At 41.5% G+C, this 22,485-nt stretch overlaps 1 long non-coding RNA gene across 1 annotated transcript in view; it reads right to left on the bottom strand.

Annotated features, from left to right (window-relative positions):
* The window catches only part of LOC130681510 (uncharacterized), a 46,777-nt gene that overhangs the window by 23,577 nt on the left and 715 nt on the right, over positions 1–22,485 (bottom strand). The window contains exons 2-3 of the long non-coding RNA XR_008994707.1: positions 5,571–5,687; positions 2,221–2,323 (exon numbers count right to left, since the gene is read on the bottom strand). This is a non-coding gene — a long non-coding RNA (uncharacterized LOC130681510). The remainder of the gene's footprint in view (positions 1–2,220; positions 2,324–5,570; positions 5,688–22,485) is intronic.

Genomic DNA, 22,485 nt, shown 5'->3' on the forward strand with positions numbered 1-22,485 from the left:
GTAACATTAAGGTAAATTTCACCTTTGGGAAAGAGGTAATGAAGGGCCTGGAAAAGCTTTCAACTCCTTTACATCAATCTTGAACACAGAGGAATGGAAATTACAACCAGCCATAATGACACTAAAAGACTTGGTCTTTTTTTTTTTTTTTAAGCTGGATTCGTTTATCCTGGAAATGAAAAACCGAAGAGAGATGTAGTGTTCTGTGGTACAAAAATTAGACTGTAGGGAGTTACTGGTATTTCAAATCATCATCATCACCAAAAAAAGGAACGGTAACAGAGTATTTACAGAGGTGAATTGTAAATGTGTAACTTGGAGTTTTCTGCTCTCTCTCAAAATATGGCATTGCCTTGGAAATTGAGGAATTGGCTTAATGTGCCCCTGTCTAAAAGCAGAGATTCATGAGATGAGTTATGCTGTTGATGGCACGTTAGAGCCGGATGGAGCCCCTTTTTCACAGAGGACAGTACTCTCCCAGGGGTCTATTGTCATGTTCCAAGCCCCCTTCAGTCCTCGGATTCCTCAATTAGACATCATTCACTGAGCCCTAAAAACAACCGCGTCCCCTCACTCCAGGGAAGGGCAGAAAAGGATGCTGTTGAAATCACCGTAAGACCACAGCCATGCCCAAAGGCCCTAACTTCCAGCTTCAAGCCCCATACTTCGTCCTTGTCATGGCACACCTCCATCCCAGCTCGCTGGACCTTATTAAAAGTGAGTAATAGAGTGTCCTCTGAGCTGGCTAAGGTAGAAATGAGACATACCACCATCATAAAACAGACTTATTTTTATCCACTTATTATTTTAAATTGTGGCAAAAATACACATAATAAAATTTACCATCTTAACCATTTTTAAATATACATTCATTGCAACTCTGTACCCATTAAACAGTAATTCCCCTTTCCCTCCAGCCCCTGGCAACCACCATCCGACTTTCTGACTATGGATTTGACACCTCTAGGCACCTCATGTAGGTACAATCATACAATACTTGTCCTTTTGAGACTGGCTTATTTCACTTAGCATAATGTCCTCAAGACTTATCTATGCATGTATCAGAATTTCCTTCCTTTTTAAGGCAGCGTAATATTCTACTGTATGTATAGACCCCATTTTATTTACCCTGTCATTGCCGTTGGATACTTGCGTTACTTCCATATTTTAGCTTTTTAACTGGTTTTTTAAATCTTTGCATTTATACAGAAATTTTAAGGAAAGTTTCAAAGTACTTTTCCATATATGATCTCACTTTATTCTACTTATCATCATTACACTTAAACACATATTCCTAAGGTTATTATTTTACAAGTTTTGAAACAAAAGTCCAGTACAAAGGTGGAACACAAGCACACGAACCATGCCAGTGCAGCCAGTGTGTGGAGACACCTTATTAAAAGGCAAGGAGGTGAGGAGCTTCCCAGCTCTGTTCTCCAGGGCAGCCTGGGTATTGGATTGCCACCGGTCCACTGCATAAGGCCAATGAGAGGAGAACACAAGAGAAGGAAGGGCTTACCCTAGACCCAGACATTTATAATCTACTGCCTTGTTGTCTGGTCACAGGCAAAAAATAGAATAAGTTCAATGTTGCTATAACATAAATGAGGTCAAAACACAAAGATCTACTCTCTTGTGCAGTTGACCTTTGAATAACACTGGAGTTAGGGACATGGACCTCCCACACTGTCAAAAATCTAGTATAACTTTTTGTTCACCAAAAAACTTAAACACTAACAGCCTGCTATTGACTGGAAGCCTTACTGATAATATAAACAATCAACACATAGTTGGTATGTTATATATATTATGTACTGACATACTGTGTTCTTATGACAAAGTAAGCCAGAGAAAAGAAAATATTTTTTCCAATTGTTGCAAATCTCCAAACATGTTTCCAATATATTTCCAAAAAACATATTTCCAAAAATATATATATTACAATATATTTCCAAAACAAATCTACATATAAGTGGACCAGAGCAGTTCAGACCCATGTTGCTTAAGGATCAACTGTAATTTGTTAGTTAAGCCCGACATTTGTATAAAGGTTTATATATATAAGATAATACAATCATATACATAGGACTATATAGAATCCTATATGTAGAATTAGGGAGCTTTTTTTCACTATAGTTATCCCTATTGGAGGGAAGTGCCTATTGAATGAACAATTAGAGAAAGCAACTGAAGAATATAACAAGTATTCGATGAACTCACCATTTGTTCAGTCATTCAAAAAACATCTTTAAGGACCTGGTGTGCACAGCGCATTCGCATGGGTTGTCTCCCTTTGACCTTGCAGGAACCCTCTGTGGCAGGCCTGTTTAGTCACATTTTATAGTGTTAGCAGCAGGTGTAGGGAGGAGGGTAGCAGAGCAATTGGGCTTGCAAGCAGGGGGCCCAGCCCAGCTCCACCATTATCAGCGGGGCCACCTGCAAGGGTGCCTTCACCACCCCAAGTTTCAGTTTCCACGTGTCTACAGTGAGGCCAGTTATAGTGTTCCCATGCTAGGGCTGTTCTGAGGATGGAATGAGATCGTGTGTAAGCCATTCAGCTCAGTGCCTGGCAGACAGCTGGCACTGAACGCGTCTTACCCATCATTACACATAGGCATTCACCTCATACATGTGCCCCACAAACCCCTGAGGCATATATATTCTTAACATGCCTATTTTATGGATGTGTATGCAAAAGCTCTGGTTAAATAACCAAGGTCTTATGTGTTGGAGTGGGGTTCAAAGCTGGTACCTGGTCCGGCTTCTCCATTTTGCAGCTGTCCATGGAGAGCTGGGCTCCCTGGCCAGAAGTCTGCAAAAAGCAATGAGGGCATGCTCCACTGTCCTGGGACACCTGCCTGTGACCGTCCTGACCACAGCAGGAAGAGACCAGCAGGCCCTGCTCAGTGCTGGGAGCTGGTCTGCACCCCGGCAACGTCCTTAACCACACAGCAGCTGCCACCTGAGTGGAACCTCTGCACCTCAGCTCTCATATGCAACCCCTGAGCCTCTTTTCCTGTGTCTTCACACCCCAGCCCTCTCTCTGCCTCCCCGCAGCCACATTCTCCCTCATTTTCCTCTAATCTTCGTCTCTTCCCTCCCTCCTAGCCTAATTTAGAATGAAACAAAATTATTCTGTGTTCATTAAACAGGCGTTAAGTTTCCTGTTCTGAAGTTTTAAAAGCAAATGAATTGAGTATTTAAGCCAGGATTTTTAAAAGCCTCAAACATCAGTGGCTTGGAGAGATGGAAGAATATTTTATAAGGAAAGTAAATCTGGCAAAACGTTAATTGTAGAATCTAAGTGGTAGCTAGATGCATAATTCAACTTTCCTGTGTGTTTGGAAATTTTCACAATAAAATGTTGGGCAGTGGTGGAAATCAGGGGCTTATTCATGTGATACTTTCAACTCATTTTTGTTGTGAGGAGGACTGGCCTCCGTATCAGGAAGGTTTGCTTGCTCCCTGGCAGAGTGCATTTTGGAGGTGGGTGTGAGGGTGGGGGCTGGGGTCTTCTCAGTGTTGGTATCTCTTTGGGAAAGGACATCACTGAGGCATACCCAGGGCTGGCAGTCAAGTGAGGCATCTTTAAACAAAAGCTGGGCAGAGGCAGACATTCAGCTGTCAGCTTTACTAGGAGGAACCACTAGTCTCACTGAAAGATTTCATCTCAGGGAAGAGAATACAAGAACTGAGCTGAATTAAGTCACCCAGGGCTTTTCACAAGACAAACAGCCATGGGTAGGTAACCTCCAGAGAACCCCATCCTGTCCATTCCCTGTCTGTTGGTCCACATTACCCTGAATCATAAGCGATGCCTCCAGCTGCATGAGTCACAAAACCAGCCCAGTCCCTGCGACTGGAAGTCCTGCCGGACAAGGCGACCGTGGCATATTTGGAAAAGCTGGCAGTGTGTTTTCATTACTGCTGAGACTTCAGCGGATCAGTTGAGCTGCTGTGTGTATGCTTTTCCTTAGCCGTACATCCTTGCAGCCCTACGAATTCCCTTCTGACTAAAGCCCTGCAGAGGAAACTCCAGCGATAATATAGTTCTTGCTGGTTGGGGGAGGGCATGCCGTAAACTCTGCTCCCTCCCTCCCCTAAACATGTGACAGGAGATCTCAGAGGGGCCTGCAGGGCCCTGCAATGAAAACACAAGCAGATTTCACTTTGCTGGCTTGTTGGAGCTCCTGATTAGACACAACCTCAACAGCCATCAAAGGGGACTGGTTAGATAATTTACATAGCCCTGCGATAGAAATCGATGAAGCCCCTTTTCAAAACATAAGGAACACTGTAGATACAGACGAGGAGGGACGAGGAATAATTTCCAAGCTACACTGTATACAGCATGTGCCCATTTGCATGGTTAAAAATACATACCTCTACGGTTAGATATGCAAAAATGTCTCTGGCTGGATGTACAAGACAGAGCCTGTCTCAGGATGAGGGGCAGGGCAAAAATGAATCACATTCACTAGATACAATATGCTTTTTGTGTTATTTGACTTGTTATCATAGGTATATTTTCTATTGAAAAAAAATTACTTAGGAAAGGTACAAACAAAATGAAATTTTCAAAGCAACAGCATCAGAACTGTAAGCCTTCAGGCAGCTCAAGTCCCTTTTCTGCCTGACATGTGAGCCCCAGGTAATTAACTCAACATTGGGTCTGGAGGCCTGGAGACCACCTTCTATCAGATAGTGAGGACTTGCTGGGGTGACCCCGCCAGCCTGCAGCAGTATCTACTCTAGAAGTCACACCACCAGTGCCCCAGGGCAGGTTCCCTGGGGCATTTATTTTCGGGCAACTGGGTTGGTAAGAGGTGAGGAAAAGAAAGGGGGAAACGGAGGTTGGAATTCAGAGTGGAACAGTGTGTGGATGTTTCCAAGAGGGTCTTTGGCCAGATTCCCTGAGGGTTAAGGAGCTGCCCTCTTGCACTCCCTAGGGCTCTATTCCTGAGGACACTTGACCCTTGACTTTGACGACAGGTTGCCTGGGGCTTCCCATCCTGGCTCCACCATTGACTGACTACGGGACTTAAGACATGATAAATTTTTAAGCCTCAGGGGTTTTTTTGTGGTGCAAGAGGTAGGTGGGAGGGTGACAGTAGGAGCAGAAAAATGCTGCTAATGAAGTCATAAGGTCGTTATTAAAATTAAGCTTCCAATAAATGTTGCCTAGCTTAGTAAGATCATGGACTCTGGGGCCAGGGTGCCCGGGTTTAAATCACAGCTATTCCATTTACTAATTTTGTAACTTTGGAAAACTGATTTAACCTACGTGCCTCAGTTTATTCATCTGTAAAATGAGCAAAATAATAGTAGCTATATCCTAGGGCTTTTTTGAGCTACAAATAAGTTGACACTTGTAAAATGCTTAAAATAGCACCTAGTATATAGCAATTTTTGAGCCGGATAAGGTCTTAACTCAGACTTTTATTTTTAATAACGAGAAACTGTGGTCCAGAGAGAGATTGCCCAACTGTGGATTAGTTTCAGAGCCAGAAGTAAAACCCAGGACTCCCAACTCCCAATTTTCCACTGTTTAAGCCAAAATCTTTTCTTACCTTCTGGTATGAAATAGAAAGAAGAAAAGACCTGGTTGGATCAAGCAAGATGATGCTGGGTTCAAATTCAGTGTGTGGACACAGCCAAGTTTCTTGACCTCTTTAAACCTCCTCTTCCTGGGAATAAAAGGAAGATAATAATACATAATCATAGTCGTGTTGTGGTAAGTGAACTTCTCTGTGTAAAATGCCCGGAACATGGCGTTTCTCAATGAATGGTAATAATCCCAACTAACAACAGGTGATGGTCTGGTCAGGCGCAGAAGTCCTACATCTGTGGATAGATGGTTTTTATTCCCCATTCTCCCAGGGTCTTGCCGTCTAACTTGATAAATCCCAATGTGGATCACTAACAACCATGCAGACTCATTTTGGTAACGATTTTTTTTTTTAAGTAAATTGGAAATGTAAGCATAAACTCTAAACTCATCTCAGGGACGAGTTGGTTGGCAGACCTGTGACTATGAAGTATCATGGTAAATAAGGTTGGTTTCTAAGTTGGGTAGTAATATTTCTGATCAAAAGTAGAAGTGGTGTCATCAGGAAAATGCAAACAGACACCTCACTGAGAAACAAACTCCATGCCCTCTGGAAGGGTTAACATTTGAAAGACTTGATTGGTATCAAGTGTGAGTAAGGATGGAGCATCTGGAACCCTCATATACTGCTGGAAGGCATACAGAATGGTGAAACACTGCTAATGTCTTATAAAGTTAACTAGAATCTTACTATATTAGTTATCTATTGTGTAACAGATTACCCCTAAAGTTGTGACTTAAAATAGTATTAATCTTTCTTTTTTTTTTTTTCAATCTCCCATGGTTTCTGTGGGTCAGAAATTGAGACGGGGCACAGCTGTCTCCTCCACCAGGTCCGGGCAGAAGACTGAAGGCTGGGGATGACAGCACCTGAGGGCTGGCTCACTCACATGTTTAGTAGACACTGCTGTTGGCTGAGCGCTGTTGTCTGGAATACCGACACACTGCTTCTCCTCATACACTGTACCTGAGTTCCCAGGCAAGCCTCCCAACAGAGGAGTGGGAGGAAGGGAGAGAGAAAGGAAGGGAGAGAGACATAGAGGTGGGAAGAGAAAGAGAGAGAGAGATCCTTGAAGTTGGGGATCATATCTTCCCCATTTTATACCTTCACAACAGCTTCAACCTGATAAGCAACCTTGTAATTTAACAAGTGAATTTGTCAAAATGGGTTTGTTAATTTTGCTTGAGAGTTAATTTTGCCTGTCAACTTGGCTAGGCCACAGTGCCCAGATGCGTAGCCAAACATCATTCTGGGTGTTCTGGGAGGGTATTTTTTAATGAGATTAACATTCAAAGTGGTGGACTTTGAGTAAAGCAGATTGCCCTCCATAATGTGGGTGGGCCTCATCCAATCAGCTGAAGGACTGAAAAGCACAGCAAGAGGAGATTCTGCTGGCAGACAGCCTTTGGACTTGAACTGCAACATCAGCTCTTCCTGGGTCTACAGCCTGTCATTTCACCCTGCAGATTTTGGACCTGACTGCCTCCATAACTGAATATTAAAACAAATACACTATACCACACACATATATCCTATTGGTGCTGCTTCTCGAGAGGACCCTAATAAAACCTGGTTTTCTAGTATCTCCAAAACCATGGGTTTCTTGTCCAGAAGTCCTTGGTTTGTAACTGCAGATGGGATCTTCATTTGATATATTTCCTATGCTAATTCTTGTCAGTGGACAATGTATCCCTAATATGCAGCATTTACATAGTGACTGCAAAGCCGTGTAGCAAGGTGGCCGGTCCTGGTGGTTTCCGAGGAGGACGTGAACACGAGCCATTACATAGCTCATCAGTAATCTGTGGCAAAGAAGCTCTGCTTGTCCACCCAGAAGTAAATCTTTCATTACTGGAAAATGTGAATCAACTCAAGTGAAACAGGGTTCTGTCAGCTTATAAAACCTTAACTACATTTTTAACTCCATAAATTCATTCAAGTAAAGACGTTTGAAAATACCTAACTTCCAGTTTGACCTGACAGAAAATGAATTGCCAGAATGCAAACATATACATGTGTTAAGAAATTTCTGGATTTCTTAGCTGTGTCTTCTAGCAAGGGTGCATGCTTTAAATGTTTGTGTCAGCCCTGCATCAAAATCTCTCAGTTTCCTCTTATACAAAAACCCCTGAAAACTCTAAACTTTCAGAATAAGAACATCCTCCAAATTAGAGAAAATAGAGAGTGTGCTGGACAAGGGGGAGGGTATCAGTACGTGGCTTAAGTTCTTCACCCTTGTGGAGTTAAGAAAAACACTTCAGTGTGAGGACAAAAGCTCCCTTGTTTAAGCGCTTCCCCAGCTGCACTTCAACTAAATATATCCTGGGCAGTGTTTTCACTTCTCCACCCCTCTCCTGGAGCCAATCGCATGGTGACAAACAGCATAGAGGCCTCCTGGGACCCGCACTGCGGAGGTACTGCCTTGGTCGCTGGGCCTGCCTTCCTTTCTAGCACAGGCCTGCTCTGCGGCTGGCCGGCTTCCCCCAGGGGCTGCAGGCAGACCTAGGCAGGCGCTCTGCGGGCTCTGCTCGGAGAGGAGGCCTTCACGGGTTAACTGGGCAGCCGCCGTCTGGAATTCATGCACCACCTGGGCTGACAGCATGAATGAGTCATTGTTTCCCCTCTGAACGGTCTGAGGAGTGCTTCTTGGTGTCAATAACCAAGGCAAAGTAAAATTGTTTTTCCCCTTTCAACATAACCAATTTTCTAAAACTGAATATAAAGCTGGAAATCTGGAGGGTGCGTTTCTTCTGCAGCAACCGTAGCCAAGGTTACTGCTTAGGGTTGGTCTGTGGGGACAAAGGGTTTAAATTTACTGTCTACAAACAGAAAGGTTCCTGAAGCCAGGGGTCCTTCTACGCACAGCTTGTGTGACAGCCCCTATAAAATGAAACAAACTTAGTTTAAACCTCTAGTCAGCCTAAACCTGTGGTCTGACTGGATACTAGATTTTACATTGCTCATGATTTATAGAAATGGACGTTTTGACTGATCATTCCCCAGAGCTAAATTTAAGACTCATACGCATTGGAGTTCATGTCAGTCTTCCGTGTCCCTATTTCTAAAGCGATGTATTAATAATCATGCCCCACCTCCAATTCTCCCGTTTGGCACCCTTCTTTGATGTCATGCTCCTTTGGAAACCGGACTGGTAGATTTTCCTGGGCCGTGGGATCTTTTGCTTTTCACAAGTATATCTCAACCCAAAAGCTTGAGAGCCAGACTATACAGACATTTTACTATTTGTGCTTGGCCTCTTCTTTCTACTTGCCTACATTTTTACATATTTAAAATGAAATATTCAAAATAGGAAGATGTGGGGAAAAACTATAAATAGGAAAGGAAGAAAGTCCTGTGTAAATTCAGGATCTAGGTTCTGACTTGGAGCTGGGAGGTCAGCATGCCGCAGTGTTTTCCTTATCAAATTACAGTCCTGAATAGACTCCAAGTTACTTCGACTTGGAATAAAGAGGAGGACAGTTGGTAGTGAAGAAGAGGGAATATGCATGGGAAATGGAGATTAAATGGGGTGCTTAATGAAATGGCAGTAGATGGCTTTAATTGATATCAATCAGTTTATGAATCCTTTAAATTTCTGCAGTAATAGGAGATTGACGTGGCTTTGACTGGTTATATGGAGGGCAGCTCTATACCATGGATGGAAACTCATGCAAATTCTGAATTAGAGAGAGTCAAAATAACAAAAAATATTTCCCCTTTCCTTCAAGCCAATGCTATCAATTTAACAAAGAAAGACTGAGCATCTTTCTTTGATCGCCAGTATCCTTAGAATAGTCAGGTATCAAAATATTTGCATTACCCTTTTTGAAGCTAATGAAAATCTGCAAAGATTAAGTGTTTCTCCATTTTTGTCGACAGGACACAATTATTGCAGCATGCTTAGAGAAATGGCAATAATCAAAGCTTCAGTTTCTCACATCTAACCACAAGTAAATGTGTCGTTCTCTGAATGAGGCTGTTTTACACCAGGTACAAGTAATCTTGCCAGCGAACTTCCTCAGCCACTGAAGAGTTTGTGGTCCTTGTGCCAACAACCTAATCGTGGTTGTTGAAATGGCTGGAGGACTGTGACCTGAGACAAGCAGATTAAACAAACCCTACTATGTGCAATATTGTTTGAGTCTTCTAACAGAGACCAGAATTCAAATTTCTGGGCAGCTTCCGGGCTCTGAAGAGGCAACTTATTTTCTCATTAGCACAGCCACCATCCTCTCATCCCTACTGAGTCTCTTCGAACAAAACACAGTTCTCAGGACTGCAGCTTTTGAGTTTTATTTCATGACTGTCACAGCGTGTTTGGAGCAGAAAGACGTAATTTTGCCTTGACTCCATATTATCATTCCTAACTCAGTAATGCCATTACAGGACAGCAAACAATTGAGGTGTTCAGAAAGACTCTCTGCTCCATTAAACCAGGCAGGATTCTTGTTCAAACAACGTAAATCTAAGCTATGAGAATTTAGGAGGAAATAACTAAAAATCCTTCCTTGAACACAACAGCTTTATTAAACAAATCTCTGGAGTTAAAAACAACATAACCTCTTCAATGTGGTTTTGTTATCTTGGTTGGTTTTATATGAGACAGAACGTCAATATCCTACTTTGTACACTATCAGTACTACTTAGCTCGCTGGTGTTTAGAAAGATAGTGCTTATTTAGACAGGCAATTTTTTTTAACTTTTCTCTTTTTTTAATTAAGGTATCATTGATATACACTCTTATGAAGGTTTCACAAGAAAACCATGTGGTTATTGCATTCACCCTTATTATCTAGTCCCCCCACAATACCCCATTGCAGTTACTGTCCGTCCATGTAGTAAGATGACACAGAGTCCCTATTTGTCTTCTCTGAGCTACACTAGACATGCATTTTTTATAAGTAAGCATGGGTAGCAACACGACTAACAATTTCTCGTTTCACAAAACAGTTCTTAGTTCTATCCATCAAACATTGTCATATAAAGTGCTGTGGGAAATTATATTATTTTATAATTTATATATTGTATATAAAAAATAAAATTATTTTTCAGAGAATCCTCTGGAAAACTAGTTACCTGCATGAAGTGAACTTCTTTTGTTGTGTGCATTCTATCATTGTGAAGTCATCAACAATAAAGACACATGTATGAACCTACCTCACTGGTCTTCACTAACATGGTTACTATGGGAATCTGAGTACCATGTACATTCCCAACCCAAATGCAGCAAATGTTAGAAGTTCAGGGTGAAATTGAAGGATTGGTAAATTTGGTAAAGCTGGAAATTGGGGAAGTATGGTTAAGTAGCTGGATTAAAAAGTTTGGAATTTTAACCATTTGCTGAACTTGTTTTTCCCTCCATCCTTCTTCCCTCCTTCCTCAAACAGCTTTTGAGCACCCACCCTAATGGTCAGAAACTTAAGCATCTCTAGGGTGCCAGGAAGATAATGTGAATAAGCAGAGCAAGTGGATTTAGGAAAAATGGAGACACATACATTTTATGTGCCTAATAAACACAGAGGCAACTCTTCATTTGCACCAAGAAAATGAGCTCTGTCCTATTATTCTCGAAAAATGCTTCAGTCTTGCTTTCTCTCTGTTACTGAGAAATATTTCACTCCAAGAAAAACATCAGTGCGCACTTAACTATACACAACACCTCAAACTTGGCCTTAACAGAGAAGTGACATAGAGTGGCAACGGCTGGGGCAAAGTGGAGAGCTCTGGGCCCATCTAAAGTAGCCCATCTCTGCACCAGGTACCAGCGGCTATGTGGTAATAGGCCCAGGGTGGCTGGATCTTATTCTTCAAGAGAAGTCAAAGACCCTGCTTTGTATGTAAATCCAGATTTTTAAATGACCTGAAATTTTAAAAAATAATTTAAAAAAAAAGTCAAGCACAATATTTTGGTAGGCTGGTTTAGGCCTAAAGGTCACCAGTTTGAGACCTCAGATCTACTCACCTAGAGATCCTGCTGTTAAGTGCTTCCTGTGTGTGCATGCGTTTTAATCTTTGCTTTCAAGAAGTGGATGGACTAGTATATTAAACATAACTATACAGAGTATCTATGTTTGTGCCCTAACGGGGGGAATTACCAAGTGGTCTGGGAGTAAGGGGAGAACAAATCAGATGCGGGTGAGCGATCAGGGAAGCATTCCAGCAGGAATAGCTGAGCCGTCTTGCCAGTTGAGCCATGCAAGCAGACATGGTGGAGGAAGGTGGCCCAGGCTGAGGTATCATCACGTGCTGAGGCACAGAGTTCCACAAGCAACCCAGCCTTTTGTTAAAGACGCTAAGATAGATGTTCGAGGCTCAGGAGGTCAGCGGAGGGAAGAGATCCTCATCTCCAAGGCTGTGCAATGAAGAGAAGAGGCAGGATGGAGTAGTTAAGACTGAACTCAGAAAAACGTCGATGCCAGTTGTCAGTTGTCAGTATTAAAACACATTCTCATGGTCTGGTGCAGCTCGCAAATTCAAGTAGCATCTGCGAGAAACTAGATATAATTTCAAAGAAACCAGGAAGAAAGAATTTGAATCAAAATAGAAAATTTAACCCTCAGCATTAGGTATAACACTTCTCCTGGTTTCCAGCTATTTGACTTATTATGTCCATGGAAAGCAAGGGCTAGTGAGGTGAAAATTTGAATGGAGGCCAACTCTTTGATTTTAAGAGCTGACCTGAGTTGTCTCTGTATCCTGCTTCAGAATAAATACAAAGCTAAATAAATAAACTTCCCTAGTACAGAAAGAAAAGAGACTGCTTCCCCTTTCTTTTCGGTGTTATTTTAGAAAATATATTATTGTAAATTCATTCTCTGCCCCTTTTTGAGAAATATGTAAAGCTTTCTAAAAGCTAACTAAGCCCCTTGCCAGCATGACAACCCAGGAATGTCTTTCTCACAGACCTGGGAGTCATCTCTTTGAAATATAATCACCTAGGAAGAGAGCATCCCTTTCTGTGGTAGGGCAGGAGTCTAACTTAGGTGAGTGCCTGGTTCCCAGTTGCAAACCTACCTCCTTTCATAAAAATGTAAGAAGTTACTTATTCCTTTGGATAATGCTGGTTGGCTAACACAGATTACCAGCTGCCAGTTACCATGGTGAATTCGGGATAACTGTGTGACAAATGGTGCTGTCAAGTTCCTGTTCTTGAAAACTAGTTACTGTTTATCTTGAGAACAGGTATGCAATAGGGCATATCTGCTTAGCAAGGTTAAGGATGACACTTCTGTCTTTGCCTGGGATGCACATCATAATTTGGTCTGATGCTTATTTAAAAACAAAACTGTTTTCTTTCTCTTCTATTTTTGTGGAGAGGCTTTGAGTCAGCAGATTTTATTTTTTTACTTAAATATAGTTGATATACAATCTTGATTTCAAGTATACAGCACAGTGGTTCAACTGTTACCCATATTTTGAAATCCTCACCCCTCCCCACCTCCCCCAGTGCAGTTACTAGGTAGATTTTATTTTTAATTGTATTTCCCCAACACCTGACACCAAGGTTGGCTAGGTTTGGGTTTTTCAGGCTCAGAGTATGGTAAGCATCTAAATGCCCTAATACAAGTGGTAAAGTTTATTCACAACAAAGACATATTTCAGGGAAAGAAACTTCCACACTCCCCCCTCCTGCAATTAGAAGGCAGCGTCTCTTCCCTGAATCAATTACAGAGGCAATACAGCACAATGGGAACCTAGAGAAGGCTCTGCTCGACCTGTCCGTGTTCCAGTCTCCCTTCCACCATTTACCAGCCCTACCGCTTCTGGCAGATAGTTAACCTCCTTAGTTTCTCTCTGTAAAATGGGGATACCTAGCCCACAGCACAGTGCTGGGCGGAGTAAGAAGCCTCAATAAGTTAATTGGTGTTATTTAGCAACATTATTTGAAGGTTTGATATAGGCAGAACACTTCTGGGATACAAAGATAAATAAAACATAGCTTCTATCCCAGGGGAATTTACTATCTTACAATTTTAATGGTACCATAAGGTTAATCTGGGTAGAAACTAACCTTTAAAGGAAAATAGAAAAATCAACAGGTATTGTGAAAGGGGAGCAGACACAGCTGGGGTTACCCTGAGTTCCACATAATTTTATGGTCTCTATACTTAAATGTCATAGTCTGAATTTCAAAAGGCTTCTTCCTGAGCTAATTTAACAGGGAGAAATAGAACTCTTATGAAAAGAAACGAATGTATCATTAACTTTGAAGCCAAAAATCCTGTTAAGGAAAGACTGAGATCATGGCTTACAAACCCCGAGGAACTCCCCCATTTTTCTTCCATCCAGGAACCTAACTGTAAGGATATTTTGTAAGTGATAGTGGCAAATAAATATTGACATTGTATGTATACTCTTAAAGCCAGCCATATAACTCTTGCTTTCCGCTAAGCTTGGGCGTGTTCAATTGGCTTTGTTTCTAGGGCATTTAGGCAGGAGTCGGAGGCCATCTTGGAAACAAAAGGGCTCCGGGAGCCTGGGGTGGAGGAGGCCGTATCCAGGCAACGGGAGGCGTGCGTCGCGGCGCGCAGCCGCACTCCACAGCGCCCAGCCGCCTGCTGTGTGGGCGGGGCTGTCGGGGCCGTGGAAAATTACCGCGGGCCTTCTTAAAGGCACCGGCACATTTCCGGCCCGAAGTTCCTGCGCTGGTCACTCTGTAAACTGAATCGTGAAGGCGGGTCTCCATTTTATCTTCCTAGAGGAACTAAAATTCGGTTCGAAGTCAGTTCCCAGGGCTGCACTGGTCATAATTAGGCAAATGATGTCGGAATAAATAGGCTTTCTCAAAACGAAGAAAAAAAATATATATCACCCTGAAATATCGACTCTGTTGCAGAAACAGCTACTGAGTCAGGAACAGGACAAAACGAACAGCTTCATGAATAAAGTCACGTTGGCTGTGCAACAGGTTGAAAAGTGATAGAGCTCTGAAGCAAAGAAAATTCATTTTTGACAGATGGATTGACAAATTATAACATGCTAAAAATTACCGAAAGAGAAAAAACAAAACAGGATAAACGTGTTAAGAGGCAACAGGATGAGTTCAAGATGCTTCAGAAAATTTATCATCTCTTTATAGATCCTTTTTCAGAGTAGAATAAATAAACTGAGTTTTTTTCCTGATTCTTAGTCATCAAAGAACTTTTCTCCATGTTAGAAGCTTTTATGAGTTACAAGTGCTGTCTTACTTTTCTGGAAGAACAAATAACATAATTCTGGGTTTTGCAACGTAAACATCTAGAGTATGTCTACTCCACTCCGTGGCTCTGAAATTAATTCCCTTTACCAAGCAATATTGCTAGAAGTCATCCTGGAGACTAACTGGAAGAAAAATAATGGTCTTCCCGAAAATAAAGCTTTTGACACATTAAATGTCTCTTCAGTTAAAAATATAAAAGATCGTCCTTCACCCTGTTCCTCGTCTGATGGTTTGCTTGATGGTAGCTGTCTTTTCCGTCCTACACAATTAGGCATACCCATCCCCTCCCACTATACTCGGGCTTGGACTGCAGACATTACTGTGGGTATCAGGATGGACACTCACGAAAATACGCAGGTGATGTTCCAGCCTCACCATGGCCCTGGCAAATTGATTTTCCACTGCAGGACTGAGCCCTTTCCCCCGTGCATCCTGGCCATGTTAAGCCATATTACATCTCCACTCCAGCCCTCTTTTAACATGTCCTTTTTTTGTTGTTGTTAATGTAAATTCTCACATTCCAGTCCTCACTTCTTAGTAATTTTTGACGGACGTCTGTGTCTTTATAACACGCGGCTGTGATATTTGAGTACTAAACAAATGTTTTGCATGAGTTTAGGCACAGAACAGTGTTTAGCCTGTAATTTTCAAGTTTGGATGTTAAGGAAGGGATGACACTTGTGACACTGGCTGCTAAGCTGGCCAGTGCTGGGTAATGGCTACCACCTTTCCTCTGAGAAGTGGCATTTTACAGCTCAAAACAGTCTGCATTGTTTCTAATGGCCAAGTGCGGCCTTACCGTGCTGCAAGATAATCTCCTGTTACCTAAGACATACTGCAGAATAGAAACAGAAAGAAAATGTACAGAGAATTCAGATGTAAAAAGTCGCCTGGATTTACCCTCTCAGATCAAATTCTATTAAGTGGCTGAGAGGCTAAATTACTATAAATTACAATTTAACTCTGTTGGTCAAAAAATAAAAGCATTTTGGAAGAAAGCAGTGTTTAAATGTGCATAAACATTTTTTTAGTAAACAAAGTTGGGAGGTTTTGGTTGCTTGTTTATTTAATTAAGATGGTGAGATTCCATAGTTCATAAAATTCTTTAAGAAGAATTACTGGGTCTGAATGCAGGGTGACAGGATTTGGGAATTCAGCCTTTCAAGTAGGTCTATCAGTTAAAATAAAACACGGACATCCAGTTTAATTCGAATTTCTGACAAACAATTTTTTTTTAAGTAGTAGTAGTATTTGTAACATAATTATGTTAAAAGTATTTTATTGGAAATTCAAATTTAACTGGGCCATCTGTATTTTTATTTGCTAAATCTGACTATCCCACTGTAAGGGCCTTAAACAGGACATGTGTACATTAGGATTCTCCACCTGCATTAGAGTGGTACACACCACCAAAAGCTTCCAGTTCAAAATGCCAGGCTGAGATGTGAATGTGACTCTCATAGCATACAAATATATTGCCCCAAATAAGTAACAGATGGTCACCATGCACAACCCATCAAAATATCATAAGCACTTACTATTACCTTGTTCACTCATCCATTCATGCAATAATTATTTATTGAGTGCCTGCTATGTGCCAGGCATAAATTCTGGGAAGAGTAAGATGAACAAGGTAAAAATCCATCTCTTTGAAGAGTCCTTATTTTTGTCAGGTGGACTAATATGTAAAATGATAATTGCAATAGACGACCAGTGATCACCAGTTTGATCAGAGAGCTGTGGGAACATGAAGTTATCTAACCAAGGCAGGGGAAAAACAGGGAGGCTTCAAAGGGGAAGTGACTTTGAATGAAGGAGACTAAGCTGGCAGAAAATTAGGGAAGGACATTAGTAGAGGGAATTGCATGTGCAAAGACAGGGAGTGTGAAGATATTGTGGATCTTTAAAAAATCAAGCAAAACAGGACAAACCAACAACAACTACAGAAACAGGGAAAAGTCGGGTGTAGCAGGAGCTACAAGAGTTTGCTGGGGAGGTCAGATAATATAGGGTGGGGCCAGATTACAAAGGTGAGTTACAGGACCTCAAACTCTTGCTGAGAAACCAGAACAGGATCAGGGCAGCGTGATCAGGATCAGGGCAGGGAGAGCCCCATGAGAGCAGACCTTTTCAATTCATCCTCTCCACACCCTCTCCCTCCAAAAAATAAAGTGTGGCGTATGTGTAGCATCTTGGGCTGGATTCTTGGAACATAAAAATGATTACAATACCAATTCTACCTTCCAGATACTCTTGGTTTTCCAGGGAAACCAATCATGTAGATAGTTATAGTCACTGCAATGGGATGAATTACCTTCAAAACACTGGGACCACTCTGGGAGTATGAAGGAGGGATAAAATTGCGAGGATGGGAGGGAGAAGGCCAGCCAAGCCTTTCCAAATGCAGAGATGCTGGAATTAAGGTGCCGTTTAATACTACGCAAATAGTTAGACATGTTCCCAATGGAACAGAAAACTATACATGGAAAAGGAAATCTTTCCTTACTCAGACCCTTGACTTCTCATCAGAATACATATAAATTTAATATAAATAAGAGATAATATAAACATAACATAAATGTAAATTTGCTCCTTGCTCAGCCCACTAGTATAAATATAATATGAATGTATCACTCCGCTCTTCTTTTTTGGCAAATTAAAGCACCTTCTACTCGCCTTACGCTATCTTGATTTTTTTCATTTAATAATATATTTTGGAAATCAGTACATATAGGCCTGCTCCCTGGTTTTTAATAGCCTCATAATATTTCATTGTAGGCATAAAAGATTTTCATACTAGTGTTCTTTTTGAGATATAAGATTATACGATCTTTTGCTATTATAAACAGTATCTTTGTATACATTCCCTTTTTATCCATGTCATGGGTATCTATAGGATACATCACTAGTAATAGAATTCCTGGGTCCATAGGTTGGAGTTAAATTGTGATAGTTTTGCAAAAATTCCCCTTCAAAGAAGTCATGTCAGTTTACACTTTCATCATCAGGATAGTAAAGTTTGGGTTTTTAGGAATTAGCAAGAATCTACTAGGCAGGTGAGAGAGCAAAGAGCATGTTTAAAGGGAAGACTTGTCCAAGGAACAAGCAGCTCTGGGTACTAGGTTGGAGTACTGGAGACCAGTTAGGAAGCAACTGGCCCAAAGAGAATGAGTCCCTGAGGGAAGCTAGAAGATGGGTTAAGGAGTAGAAGGATCAACAATCACAGCCATCTATTGAGAGCTTATTTGTGCCAGGCACTGTGCTAAACATTACATACTGTCCATTATTGAACCCTACAACAAAAAAAGAAATATCCCCAATTTACAGGGAAGAAAACTGAGGCCTAGAGATGTTAATCTGCCTAAAATGTTTACTGTTATGCAGTTTGTAAACGATGGAACTAGAACCCACTTCTGGCTTCCTCTGACTCCTAAGCTCTAATTCTTAACCACGCCTCCACAGGGCCTTAAGAGAAGGAGCAGGGTTTTAGGGCTATTTGATATGGGGGACAGAGGGAGATTTAGGGGAGACAAAAGATAGTGATGCCTCTGCCTTGAGAGCCTCCTGAGCCTGCTGGATCATGTCCACAACTTGCCAGTACAGTGGCCAAGCCTCTGGGGCTTAGACTTTAGCACTAAGACAACCTAGATGACTTCTTTTATTTCTGGCAGGGCTGAGTTAAGGGGCAAATTTCTAAGATCTTTGCCTCTCACTGCTGGTCACTATCTGCACCTGACAGCGGACTCTGGATGTTTCCAAGATTAAATAATTTTTAAATATTAAAAAAATACATTTCTTCTTCTTTCTTCCACCTTCATTTGTATCAGTAGCAGATTTTAAACGTCAGCTCCAATATTTCTGAGAGTTATATAACTTCCAAAAGTTCTTCAAAGTCAAGTATCCCTTAAAATAATGAAAATGTAAAATATTCATCCATTTGCTGTCTTGGGTATCAGCTATGAATTTGGTATATCTAAATGATATTTTAAAAATGAAGGGCTGTTTTGAAAGGATCAGAGTGAATTTCTGATAACAGATTTTAATCACAGAGGCTTGGTATTGGTATAGCTAAAAAACACCTTCATGTCTACTGCTGTGCATCTGTGAATCACACTTTTTAGTAGCTAGTCTCAAATATTATAATCCCAGAGATAAGCCTCTGCCCTGGGGTACTGTCACCAAAAAGAAGAGTATTATAGAATGATTGCCATATATGGAAGCTTAAAGTCCCAAATCCTTCTGAACAAATTTTTCTAACAAACTGTGTTCTCAATCTGTGTAGAATATATCCAGGTTTAGTAAGTAGAAGGACTTCATTTAAAGAGAAAACTAGGGTTGTTTAAAGTATAGGGGATCATCAGAACTATTACCCCAGGAGAGACTGTCGCAGAATCTGAGGTGATTTTAAGATGATCATGTAATGGCTGTGGAGTGATATTTTTCTATTACCTATATATACATTTGTTTTATTCCTCTTTACTTCTCTGCATTTTCTAAATCCTTTTTAGAGAGCAAAGGAATGACTGTAGTAAACAAGATGTTATTTTGGAATCCACAGACTATATGGAACTGTTTCCACATAGGGAGTATCCAAATATCATTAATCTAGAGAAGCCTTAGAAAAACTTAGTCACCTGGCTTTGAAGAGAGCTGTTTTTCCTGTTCCTATTGATAAAGGTCTAGCAGCACATCTACAATAAAACAATTGAAATTAACTAATAAAACAATGATATGTTGTTTAAAGGTCTCTAGCCTAAAGACACAAGAACTCTCCTTACCAAAGTTTATTTATGTTAATTATGGAGAACTATGTTTATATACTTGCTGAACAAGAGAAAGAAAATTTCAGCAATTTCTTTTGTATCACATCTATACATAGAAATGAAGTAGCTAAAAAGATTTTACAGTAATAGGTTGACAATGAAAGGACTCCTTTTAAATATTTAACTTAAAGATAAGCTGTACCATTCTGATAGTTATTAGACACACATCCATATAGAAAAACAATACACCAAGAATATATGATTTTTAACTTAAAAATTTAGAAGGCTGATGGTGAAGTAGAAGAGATGGCATTTGACTGCAGGTGGAAGTCAAGCACTGTAACAAGACGATTCAGGATAGAACACAATTAACAACTTGGGGGAGTCAAATGTATCTCAAACCTAAAGAGTTCAGATTCATTGTACATCTTGTTTTACAGAAATATGTTAAAAGCTTTTTGTACATAAGGGTTGATGTCAACATTATTTATAAGCGCAAAAATTGGCAAGCAAATATGGTAACCTCAGTGAGAAAGGTTAATGGTTAATTCACCTGACAGAAAATTATGCAGGCTCTAAAAGTCATGAAGATTCTTATGTGACATAAGAAAATGTACATTACATATGATGAAATACAAAATGTGGATTACAAAACTAGATGTAGTGTTATTTTAAGACAGTCGTACAGGCAATTTGTTTAATAGTGGTTATTCTTTGGTGGCATTTTTTCTTCTTTGTAGTTTACTTTTCATGTTTTCTTTGAACATAATTTGCTTTAGCAATATGAACCGAACAATATATTTTTAAAAGTTAAGTAAAAAGATTACCAAATTGTTCACACAACATAATCACCCCCTCAAACAAAACACCTAAATTTAAATCTAGGCCAAGGACAAGCAACACTGAATTATTGAAGTATATAGGTTCTTCAAATTTTTTGCATTACTTTGCTTTTTCTTAAAAAAAAAAAAATCAATTTTGCTATAGTTGATATTTTGTTTTAAAATTTAAAGTACATTTTCCCCTTTTTATAGGAGAGCATGCTAATGAAATTATGGGGGAAAACAATTTAAGGCTTGAGGATGCTCTCTCAATCTTGTGTTCAGGAAAGAACATTTGCGGCAAAAGGTGCCCAAGATTCAATTTGTATCATGTGTACAAAGGAGACAAAAAAGGAGTAATCCCTGCAAAATATAATGACACAATGGGGCAGAGTCTTCTTTTGAGGAAACGCTATGAAGGAAGTTGCATTCTTTTCCCAGTCTGCGAGGAGAGAGGGTCCTCAACTCTCCAGCTTAAAGGATCCTTTGGAAACATTCCAGCCTTTTGCAAAATGATGGAGTCTTAAGTAAAACCTCGGAAGGCATGGATATAAAAAGGAGTGGCCGCAAGGAAACTCTCAAATGCTGCTTGGGTCAAAAATCCGCATTTAGGCATTGAAAGCCTTGAGTTTTTCTTCATTTTTTCCTCTCCTGATTACATTATGTATTTCTAGTTTGTCACTTAATAGCAACGCAGTTTTGATCCTAGCACAAACGTTAAAATCCCTATCAGACTGAGGAAACCGTAAGGGCTCCTTCACTTTAAAAAAGTCAATGTTTTTCCTGAATTTTGTCACTGTGGAGTGGGTGCCCTCATTCGGAGCCCTTACTACATTTAGAAAATTTTTACTAATTACCTCCCAAACCTCTGGGAGGCAAGTTTCATTATTTAAAAAACAAAACAAAACAAAAAATCAAACCAAAAATAGTACCATAATTTCAGAGACTCACCAATGACCTCACGAATTTGGCAGAATAAATCTGCATCCTAACTCTTAAGAGGACAAACCTCTTTTATTCTAAATATACCATCATAATCAGAATAGCGTGTGAACTGTTTTTATCCACACTGGCTCTTCATCTCAAACTCAGGTAAAAGAAAACGGTGGTGAAAAAAGAAAATCGTGCAGATGGAGGTGACGGCTCGACCTTCCAGGATCCAGCCCCGCGCCCGTGAGGGGGACGCTGCCGGCCTTTCCTGAAAGGCCATGAACGCTAGATCGTGCTTTCCTTATTTCCTGCATTTTACAATACACAACCGCCGACATCTACATTTTTCTTTGAGAAAACGTCTAAGGTGTCTAAAATAAAATCATTTCGGATTTGGCCATACTTGGGATCTCAGAGCAGCTCATATGCAGAAATCAAACTTCAGCAACGCTCGGACAGGGCGGGGAGGCTACTCTAAAGCATCTTTAGATCATTGAGGGTTGTTTTCCCTCCACCAGACGGGAGGCAGGTTTAAGCTTTTGACAAAGGCAGGAAACAGCAACCGAAACTGAACAGACGAGAACGCATTCGGTGCCGACTAGGCCTCGCCCTGCCCGATTTGCAGCATCTAATCGCTCCCTCTGGAAGGAAGAAAACGCCCGCAGGCAGGCGTTTCTGCTGTCCCGGTTCGCAGAGAGCAGCGAACGCAGGGGCCAAAAAAATAAAAGGAGACCCTGAGAAGCAGGCCGGCGGCTTCACGCGAACACCCCGCGGTGACCCTCGGGGTGCCCAGGGAGCGGCGGCCCAGCGGCCTCAAAGGCTGGACAAAGGCACAGGACGTCGCCCGCGAACGCTGCCTTTTAAGGGACCCCGCGGCCTCAGGCGACCCGGCGGACTCCGCCCCCCGCCTCCGCCGCCATCTTGTTGTTTTTCCCAGTCCCTGCCGGCCTGCCACGTGGCCCGTCGCTGCGGAAGCTGAGGAGCCGCCCCAACTTCCGGCCAGACCGGTTCCAGCCGGCCGGGGCCCGCAGACGCGCGGCTGCCCCCTGGCGGCGGGCTGCGGCGTTCCGGCCGCGCCCCGCTCGCCCGCCCATCCCTCCGCCATTTCCCTCCCGGCGCCCCGCACGTCCGCGCCCGCCGCCGCCCTAGGGGCGGGGCTGCCC

This window comes from Manis pentadactyla, chromosome 18, assembly GCF_030020395.1.
Source record: "Manis pentadactyla isolate mManPen7 chromosome 18, mManPen7.hap1, whole genome shotgun sequence".
Classification (NCBI taxonomy): domain Eukaryota; kingdom Metazoa; phylum Chordata; class Mammalia; order Pholidota; family Manidae; genus Manis; species Manis pentadactyla.